The sequence below is a fragment of the Onychomys torridus genome, chromosome 5, assembly GCF_903995425.1.
Source record: "Onychomys torridus chromosome 5, mOncTor1.1, whole genome shotgun sequence".
NCBI lineage: Eukaryota > Metazoa > Chordata > Mammalia > Rodentia > Cricetidae > Onychomys > Onychomys torridus.
In genome coordinates this window covers 42,149,717-42,160,231 of record NC_050447.1, presented here as the reverse complement: position 1 = coordinate 42,160,231, position 10,515 = coordinate 42,149,717, and positions in this window count along the sequence as shown.

Here is a 10,515-nt window from a genome sequence, read left to right as displayed (position 1 = left end):
GATTCGATTCCATTCATTAATCCATGTGTCTGTTTTTATGCCAGTATCAAGCTGTTTTTATTACTGTAGCTGAGTCTTGCCTCAACTTGATATGCTGTGCTTTGTGACTCCCATAGCAGGCCTCACCCTTTCTAAGGAGCGGATGGGGGGGGAGGGTAGGAAGGAGGCAGAGGGAGGGAAGAAGAGGAGAGGAGGGAAAGGAAACTGTGGTGGATATGGAAAAATAAATTTTTAAAATTGATAATTAAAAAAGAAAAAAAAGAGTTGAAAGCTAAAACATATAGTCAAGAATCGGTCAGAGTTTCTGAGTTAATGAGATAAGCAATACTGGAAAGTGTTGCAGGCCAGATATTTCTGGATTTCTTAGTTTCTGTTCCTACAGCTATAATAAAATATCCTGAGAAAAGCAACTTAAGGAAGGGTTCCATGTTGACTGAGCCTACATCTCGTATCAAGAGTGAAAATACACAATTCCCACTTGTCCTCCACCTATTCTTTTAATTAGTTTTATGCCCAGAGGATCACACAGCTGGCAAAGAGGACAGAAGTTTAACTCTGGGCTTTCTGCCTTCAGAGCCTTTCTTACCATGGCACGTTGCTTCCAGAAAATTCTGCCCGTGGATAGGTCTAGTCTGAGTTAAGAAGATTACAGCTGAAATTCCCCAAAGTATGGCAGAGTATGAGAAAGGAGAGGGGAAGGACAGTCAAAGGATATGAGGGTGTAGACTTGTAATATGGTAGCATACTTTAAATTTTTAAATAAACTTTACTATAAAACCTTTCGGGTAAATATAAACATCACCCACAGCAAACTTAACCAGACCAGGAGTCTACACAAGTCAATGAACTCCTTTTCCATTGGAATTCGCATTCAGAAAAGAGTTGTGGTGCTTCATTCCCGTTAACTTTTACTTTCGGTATTGAATATGTTTTATGCACATATTCACCACCAAAAACAAAAAGTCCATGACAGATTTAGAACTATTTCAAGAATTCACTTCATGCCCTCTTTCATAATTCATGGCCAATGTCTGTGGTCAGTCTTTCCTCAAGCCCTTATACTTAGCCTCTCTTTCTCTGTTTTCTTCATGTTATACTGTACCCACATGTGTATTTATTTTTATATATGCTTTTTTAGGAAAGGTCTAGAAATCTTTTTAAACTTGCATGTTAGGGAATTATACCCTAAAAGACAGGTATGTTTCATGGAAACCATGAAACTCAGGCCTCCAGAGCATCTGGAGATCCCAAGGCCCTCAGGAACACTGCTGACTGCCATCTCTGTCCCAGTCTGGACACTGACTGTATTGTCCCTTCCAGACATCAGACAAATAGGCCCTGGTGCCACTTGGTTCTAATCCCAAAAGGATTTCTTGGAATTAAATCTGATTGGCTGGGTTTAGGCTGCATGCCAATCTCTAGACGGTCAGCAGCAACCCATTCCCTGCTAATCCCAAGGCAGGGGGAAGCTGCACCAATAAATGGGGAGTTATTTAAGAAAAGGGGTGAACATATAGTTCGTCCTAAGAAGTTAGCACAAACTCAGAGCTTCGCACAACAAAAATCTGTAACCTTTCCATCCTGGAAGCTGGAAGTCGGAAATGAAGGTGTATCAGCAACTTAGTCTCTCAAAGTTCTCTAAGTGGTGGCTCCTTCCACATCCTGGAGGCTGCCAGCATTCCCTAGCTTGTTTTAGCACTCTGATCTTTGTCCTTGGCTTGAGCCTCCTCTTTTCACTTATAAAGATGACAATCACTGAACTTAGGACCCTCCTCGAGATCCTCAAGTTAATCACATCCAAAAAGACTGTTTCCAAGTAAGTTCATTCGAACACCAGCGCTAGGATTCAGATGTGTCCTTCTGTAGCAATTATTTAACTCACTGAGACAGGAGAACAGATGCTTACCACAGGTTAAGAATGCTCACAAAATGTTGTCACTATCTCCGGTTGATTGTTCAGTCAGATGTAGGGCTGTACAAATTGATAGTGGAGCAAAAAAAAAAAAAAAAAAAAAAAAAAAGTAGGCCACTTCTCAGAAGGCCTTCTGGGGCCCCTGAAATATAGCAGATGTAAAAGAGGAACAAGGCTGGTGGGAAGACATGAAATGAACCTCAAGTCAGGAAATACATGGGAGTTAAGCAAGAATGAAAAATCATCAGGAACTTAAAATTTCATGTTAATAATAAATGAAAAGAAAAACAACACAGACCTGCCAATGATGCCATGATGAAGTGGGGAGTAAGTACTTGAAGATATAAAAAGAGAAAAGTAATAGTCAAGGAAATATCAAACGAACTCCACACCTATAAAATAAAAATTTATGGACTTGAGTAAGAGACTTTAAAAAGAGGAACTTTAAATTGCTTCAGAAAATATATCTTCTTCCAGACTTATGTGGTGGACTCCCTAAAGGGCAAACACTGCTTAGACTCTCACTGGTTTCTCCACTGTCCTAACGATGTGGTCCTTTAATACAGTTCCCCATGTTGTGGTGACCCTCAACCATAATATAATTTCACTGCTACCTCATAATTTTGCCACTGTTATGACTCATAATATAAATATCTGATAGGAGGATATCTGATATATGACCCCCAAAGGTGTCTCAACTCACAAGTTGAGCCTCACTGGCTTAGAGTAGAGACATATTTACTCCAATTATTGACTGTCTGACCTTACCACTCTGGCTGGCTGAACTCACTCTTAAGTCTTTCTCAAACATGTGTTATCCCTGGTGTAGTTCAAAGTCTTAGAGAGATCAAATGTACTTGGAGAAGTCATTTAAGCGGGCCCAAAGAAGTCACAGGCCCGGTCATCAAATTGAGTTACCTTTAGGTTTGCTGTTGACATTAACCTGAAGTCAGGGGATGAAGGAGTCTCACGGTATGGAAATCATTCATTTTGGGGGGCAATTGGGCTGCAAATTTAATGTCTCATATTGATAGGCAGAACAGTGCAATAAAGTCCAGGAAAGGAAGGCAGTTAGTATGCACATGGATGACCTGACCTGTTGTCCCCAGGAGGGACCCTTTGTACTGGTCATCTAAGAGAATTGTGAATGGGTGGTGGGTGAACATTCCAGAACTTCACTGAAACCTTATGCTGTTCTCAGTAAACCCACTAGCAATGAGAGGAAAAGGAACAATTACTTGGGTTATATTTAATCACCTTGTTTAAGGGGGTTAGATATTTTCCCCATTTTGTTCATTTTTTAAAACTTTATTTAATTTTTAACCAATTAATAATTAGTTAATTTTCCCCAGCCTGATCACATTTTCCCATCCTAGTCCCTCCCCCGCCCCAACCTCCCATCCATTCCTCCTCCTTTCTCTTCACTAAAGGGCAGGCCTCCCTGTATATCAGCCAGCCATGGCATATCAAGTTGCAGTAAGACTAGGCACCTCTTCTCCTATTAAGGCTGGATGAGGCAACCCATTAGGAAGAAAGGGGTCCAAAAGCAGGTAACAGAGTCAGAGACAGTCCCTGCACCCACTGTTAGGAGTTCCACAAGAAGACCAAACTACACAACTGTAACATTGTGCAGAGGGCCTAGGTCAATCCCATGATTCAGTCTACGTGATTCCCCATGAGCCCAAGTTAGTTAATTCTGTGGGCTTTCTTGTGGTGTCCCGAACTCCTCAGCTCCCACAATCCTTCCTCCTCTTCTTCCACAGGATTCCCTGAAGTCTGCCTCATGTTTGGCTGTGGGTCTCTGCATCTGTTTTCATCATTTGCTGGGTAAAGCATCTCTGATGACAATCGGCCTAGGCAATATGAGAATAATAGAATATCAATAGGAATCATGTCATTGACTTCTTTTTCTTTTGTTAGTCATGTTTGATTCTATCCTAGGTCTCTAGGCTGTCCAAACTCTGGGTCCTGGCCCTCCAGGCAGTGTCAGGGGTGGGCTCCCTCTAAGGGTATGGATCTCAAGCTGGATTAGTCATTGGTTGGCCACTCCCACAACTTCTGTGCCATTTTGTAGGCAGGGCAAATTGTAGGTCAGAGGTTATGTGGATGTGATGGGGTCCCAATCCCTCCACTGGAAGTCTTGCCTGGTTACAGGAGATGGCTGGTTCAGGGTTTGTATCTCCCATTGCTAGGAGTTTTAGTTAGGATCACCCTCATAGATTCCTGAGAGTTTCCATTGCTCTATGTTTCTAGCTCATCCCAGAGATGCCCCTGATTCCAGATGTCTTTCCCAATCCTCTCTCCCTCTACCCTCCCCCTCATCAAATTCAGTTCACTTTTGTTAAGATTTATTTTTAATTTTCTCTCTCTTCTTTCCCCCCACCTCTTGTGTGTGTGTGTGTGTGTGTGTGTGTGTGTGTGTGTGTGTGTGTGTGTGTATTCATGGAAGTGCGGGGAGAGGGTATCAGATCCCCGGAGCTGGCATTAGTAGCAGTTATGAGTTGCCCGATGCAGGTGCTAGCAGTCAAACTCAGCTGTTCTTGCTATCAACCATGAACCATCTCTCTAACTCTGAGCCCATCCCAGTTCTTTAAATGAAACTCTGTTGGCATGAATGAAATGTGAAATTAGCAAGTATGCCAGCACTGTCTTTATTAATTGGCATGTTCCATTTCAATTAAAACCACCCTAGCTAATTACTCATTTCACTGTGTGTAATGCCAGGGAATAAACTGGAGGACATGGTTTAGGCAAAAACAAACTCCACACTCTCTCTGCTTCATTAGCTTTTTAGTGTGTTTCCTTCATGCATGTGGCGATCCAAAGGAAATGTAAATTTAAACTTCCAGTCCCTCTTCATCTTGGAGTAAGTGAGCAGAGTAGAGAGAACGGGAGCTTTGAAATGTGTATGTTTGGATTATAATACTGGCTTTGCTCTTCATGAACTATGTGACCATGACCTTCTAGCAGTTTTCTCACCTAAAAATAGGTACCATATTGGTAGTTGGTATACAAAAAAGAAATGTTGTGAGGGTTCAATAAAGTCAAAAAGGCACAAGGCTGGTGTATAAGAAGTCTGCTGGTTTTGTCCACAGGCTCATTTGGAGTGCTAGCTTCCCAGCTGGTGGTACTCTTTCAGGAGAGTGTGGAATCTTTAGAAGATGGGACCTACCTGGAGGAAATAGATCATGGTGTGAGGGGCAGGAGGAGAGGACAGTGGATTTTATACTCAACTGCTCATTCGTGCCTGCCCTCCCTGCATCCTTATCTGCTATCACCCAATCGGCATGTATTAGGTACTTCCGATGTCATGGATCAGGATTCCTACAGCCTTCTCCACTGTGGCGCCACTGTGGCGATGGGCTGGACCCCTCTGAAACCAGGGACTCAGATCAATCTGTCCACTCTTAAATGGTAAAGTCACAGGAACACAACAGTAACTATTACCATCTGTATTTAATAAATCTCAGTCACCATTATCTACACCGCCTTCCCACTGGCTTGGATGCCATCTCCTCATCCACCAGTCCCAGCTTAGTCACCACATTCTCGATTCTGCCCTTCCTCTCTGTGCGGATCTATTCTGCCATGACGCCACTTACTCAAGCCTTCTGTTGACTTGTAAGTAATAAACCCCTGTGGTCAAGGCTGAAATGGAAAGCAATATTTTTCTCCCCAGTGTGTGTCGACTACATTGTCAAATGGCTATCAAGCCAGTAGAACGTAAATCCGTACTAAGTTATTAGGGTGGAGTTGTAGAACAGACAAAATTGTTAAGTGTTGTTTTCTGCCTAGATGAGCTTTGGAAAAAATTACTGAGATATGAAGGTCTCTACACTGAGAAAGTTCTAGAACCCCAAGTGCAGGAAAATGGTAAAGCTTTAAAGTAGAGAAATAACAATAGTTATTGCTATTGTTATATGGTATAGTTACGACAATTCTGTAATTAGCCACTTTGGGGACTGAGGCAGGAATATGGCAAGTTCAAAACCTATTGGGCTATAGGTTCAAAGCCAGCCTAGGTAAAATGGTAGCAGGGCTGGAGATGTAGTTTAATGGTTCAGTGCTTGTCTAGCAAGCATGAGAGCTTGGGTACAACCATACTGCCACAAAATAACAGCCGTACTTAGTAGCTAACAAGAAAGTAAATACTTACTAACTTCAGAGTCTCATGTCTATTGATTTATTTAATACATTGACATCTGTGCTGGTTAGTATATGTATTTATTCATTTTGTCAATTTGACACAAGCTAGAGACATATGGGGGGAAAAAAAACTCAGTTGAGAAATTGCCTCTATCAATAGTCAAGTCTGTAGAGGATGTTTTTGATTTATGACTGATACAGGAGAGTCCAGCTCACTGTGGATGGTACTACTCCAAGCAGGTGGGCCTGGGTCGTATAAGAAACAAGGCTGCCCAAGCCATGGATGACAATCCAGTAAGCACCACTCTTCATGGTCTCTGCTTCTGTTCTTGCCTCCAGGTTCCCCCATTAAGTTCCTGCCCTGATTTCCTTAACAGTGTGTAGTGTTATCTGAAAGTATAAGGTGAAATAAATCCTTTCCTCCTCAAGTTGCTTTTTGGTCAGTCTTTTTTTTTTTTTCACAGCAACAGAGAAGTAAACCAGGACAACATCCCTGACAGGAATGTTCATCCTTCTGTGTGGTAGGGAAGCTGCAGAGAATGGAAAACAGGTTTGGGTCATGGGTTGGTGATGATGGAGGTGGTACTCACGCCTAAGCAAACTGATATCAGACTTGGGTTCTTACCCTCTTCTTTACCAGTGCTGTGGGCCATAGAAATACAGAGTTGAGGCTGTCTTCTTGGCAGAATCCCTTGTGAAATCAGAGTGGAGACAGGAGATGATTGTCCTTATCTGAACAGTCCACACTGAACCCTGCATATCACAGAGTACTGGTGGGCAAAATGGTACCTCCTTCTATGAATTATGAACTGAAGTACTAATTTTCTGATCTTTTTCTTTAAAAAAAACCTAATGTATATTTATTACATGAAGTAGCAGGTTTCATAATGCAATTTTTGTTTAAGCATACCCGGACTTTCATTGATCAATTCACCTGCATTATTCAGTCCCCTTTCTCTCCTGCTAGTCCCCTGCCTCTTCATAAATATTCCCCATCTTAGGGTCACTTTGGTATGACCATGACCAAAGCAGCTTGGGGAGGGAAGGGTTTACTTTGTTGACACTTTCATAACACTGTTCGTCATCAAAAGAAGTCAGGGCAGGAATTGGAACAGGGCAGGAACCTGGAAGCGGGAGCTGAGGCAGAGGCCATGGAGGGGTGCTGCTTACTGGCTTGCTCAATATGCTCTTGTATAGAACTCAGGACCACCAACCCTGGGGTGTTCCCACTCACAATGAACTGGGCCTTCTCCCAACAATCACTAATTAAGAACATACCCTATAGACTTGCCTGTCTGTAGTCCAATTTTAGGGAGGCATTTTCTCAGTTGAGGTTCCCTCCTCCCAGATGACTTGAGCTGTACTAAGATGACGTAAAACTAGCCAGGACATACCACTCTTCTATTTTTATATATCCTCACCCCTCCACTCCTAATGAGAGTGACATGACAAAAAACGTGACATTCGTTCTTCTGAGTCTTAGTTCTCTTAACATTATGGTCTCGTGTTTAACCATTTCTTATAATGACATAATCTCATCCTTCTGTATGGCTAAACAAAACTCTATTTTATGTGTATACCACATTTTCTTTGTCCATTCATCTATTGATGGCCACATCGGCTTGTTCTGTAACTTGGCAAACAGGTTGCTCTTCTGTGTCTGCACCAATTCCAACAGATGGTTCTTATTACAATCATGACAGGATACAAAACAAGGCCCAGGTCCTTCTGATTTGGAGGTCTTCAGCAGTGTGTGCTGTGGTTGCTATTATACTTGAGGCTAATTTAGTCAATAGCACTGTAGACTCCCTGAGGTCTGCACCAGGCCAACATTGTGTGTGGGGTGTGTGTGTGTGTGTGTGTGTGTGTGTGTGTGTGTGTGTGTGTGTATTAGGCACATTTATGTGGAGGCCAGAGCCTTGAGCATCATTTCTTAGGTGACTGTCATCCATCTTTGTGTGTATATGGGCATGGTGTAATGGTGTGCATTCGGGTGCAGTCCCCCCACATGATTGCACATGGACAGCCAGGGACTGACCTAAGCATGTCTTTCTCAATCACTTCTGTTCTGTTTTTGGTGGTCTCTCACTGAACCTGAAGGTCGCCATTTCAACTAGACTGTCTGGCAAGCAAGCCCCTGATGTCCACTTGTTACTACCCCCAGCACTGGGGTTACAGACTTGTACTGCCATGCCCAGGTTTTACATGGGTTCTGTGGATCTAAACTTGGGTCCTTTTGCTTGGGCAGCAAACACTTTACTAACTGAACCCTCTCCCCAGTCCTCCACCTTATATTTTGAGACAAGATCTTTCACGGCCTGGAGTCTGCCCATTTCATGATGCTGGCTGCCAGTGAGCCTCAGGAGGATCTTCCTGCTTCCACTACCCTAGCCCTGAGATTGCCTCAAAACAAGTGCCACCACGTCTGACGTTTTAAAAATCATAGGTTCTAAGTACAGAACTTAGGTCCTCAGGCTTGCCCAGCAAGAATTGTGTCTGCTAAGCTCTCTCCCCAGGCCCCAACAACTTCTTTGTATTTGATCTAGATTGGATATTTAATTAGAGCCCTGAACATGGTTGTAATTAGTAAAGGACAGGAACCATAATGCAGCTATCAATAAATAACCAGCACTCTAACTTGGGTGTCTTCAGGTTGCAGAGTTCAGTTGTCCCAACTCCTTTTAAAAAGCAGTCAAGGCCAGTGGAGTTCACATCAACAAACAGTGTGAAGGAAGGCTTTCTGGACCTCCAGAGAAGTCAGGCATCTCCCCAGCAATTACACCGCTGTCAGATTGTAAATACACATTTGCAAATGCCTCTGTAATTGTTCAGAAATGGCTCAGGCCTGCTCATGCAGGGCTAGTTACAGAATGTTAATGGGGATGCTCACCCAACATCTGCTTTTCTGGTTGCATCCAGATCTGCACCATTTAAACATTTATAGGCATAAAGCAGTAGACTGGGTATTTGCTTCTGCCAAATTTGAGGGGGAAAAAAACCTCAGCAGCAATGGACACTTCCCTGGCAGATTGACGTGTTTAGTGTGGGCATCAGATTTTCAGCAATAGTTATGAAAATCTAATTCTACTACTCAGTAGGATGTGAAATTAGTATGGAGTTGTGGTTCTAGGGCTTCACTTACCAGCCTCTCTGACCTTGGCACAGTTAATATCTCAATTAAACAAAGAAATCCTCGCTGACACTGAAGCTTGGTCCATGGTGATGGTCATGGAGGCAGTAGATCTCAAGGCATGTAGTTTGGAATGCTTGTCTTTCTTATTTAGGATTTGTGTTTAAAATTGGTGTTTTATTTGCCATCAGCATATTGGGAGATGGCTGGTTATATTTGGAGGCACACGGGCCGCCTCTCCTGCTCATCTCTTTAAGCTGCTTCAGGTGTCTGCCGCCTGCCCCCTCCTGTGCCTATGACATTCTGTGCACATCACAGAATTTTCACATCATGAGTCAGAGCTGGGATGCCAATTTTGCGTGTGATCCCTTGAGCTTGGGTGAAAACTCATCTTGTCATATTCAAGTATTATAGTATATTATTTAGGGTTGCAGCAATACTGCAATGAGAGGGCTCCAAATTACAATGCAGAAAGATGACAGGATTTTATTACTGCCTTCCATCACTGACCTCTGTCAACAGCTCGATTTGAAGGGTTGCTTTGCTTCACAGAGTCACTTGGAGAGCCAGGCGCTCACTATTCTTAGCATCCTGCCATTCCCTTAGGGAATTTCGTCACCTACCTGTGGGGGTCCCCTTTTTCCTCACTGCCTGTTGGCCACCAGTCCATGAGGACAAGGGGCAGAAGCAATGACAGAGAACTTTGTATAGCCTGTGAGCATGGGGATAGCTCTCTAGGAGACAGCTCAGTGAGTCAGTTCAGCTTTATTCCAGAGTACCGGGAATGTATAGGACTGGGAACAGTAGCTGGGGTATCACCTGATTTGTACTAAACAGCACGCCCCAATCATAAAGCTCCTAGTATAGCCTTAGTTATCATCTGTGAAAGCGCAGTCCTATCATAATGTTCCTAGCACATGACTAATTACCATATGGGCAGCAGGGGGATAGCATCTGCAGGGAACTGCATCCAGAGTCACACAGAGATAAGTCAAGCATCCAGGCCTTGAGACGGTCTCCAAATAAGGTCAGGTAGAGAACAGGGTATCTTCCATGTTGTGAAGCACAGAGAGAGCTGGGCCCCTCAGCATCTACCTGGTCATGATTGGTTTGTAGATATATCCATACTGCAGCTGACAGAAGATGGGAAGTGGGGCCCAGGGGAGCTGTCTTTTCTCTTAAATTGAATGTCATCTTTCCCCTACATCATATTGCCCCCAACTAAATTGCAGGGGCACATCTAATGGCAAAAGACCCTGGGGGAGTCTGTTGACCCAGCTTAAACTCTACTGTCATAGAACCAAGGTAAGGTAAACTCTGTGTGGTG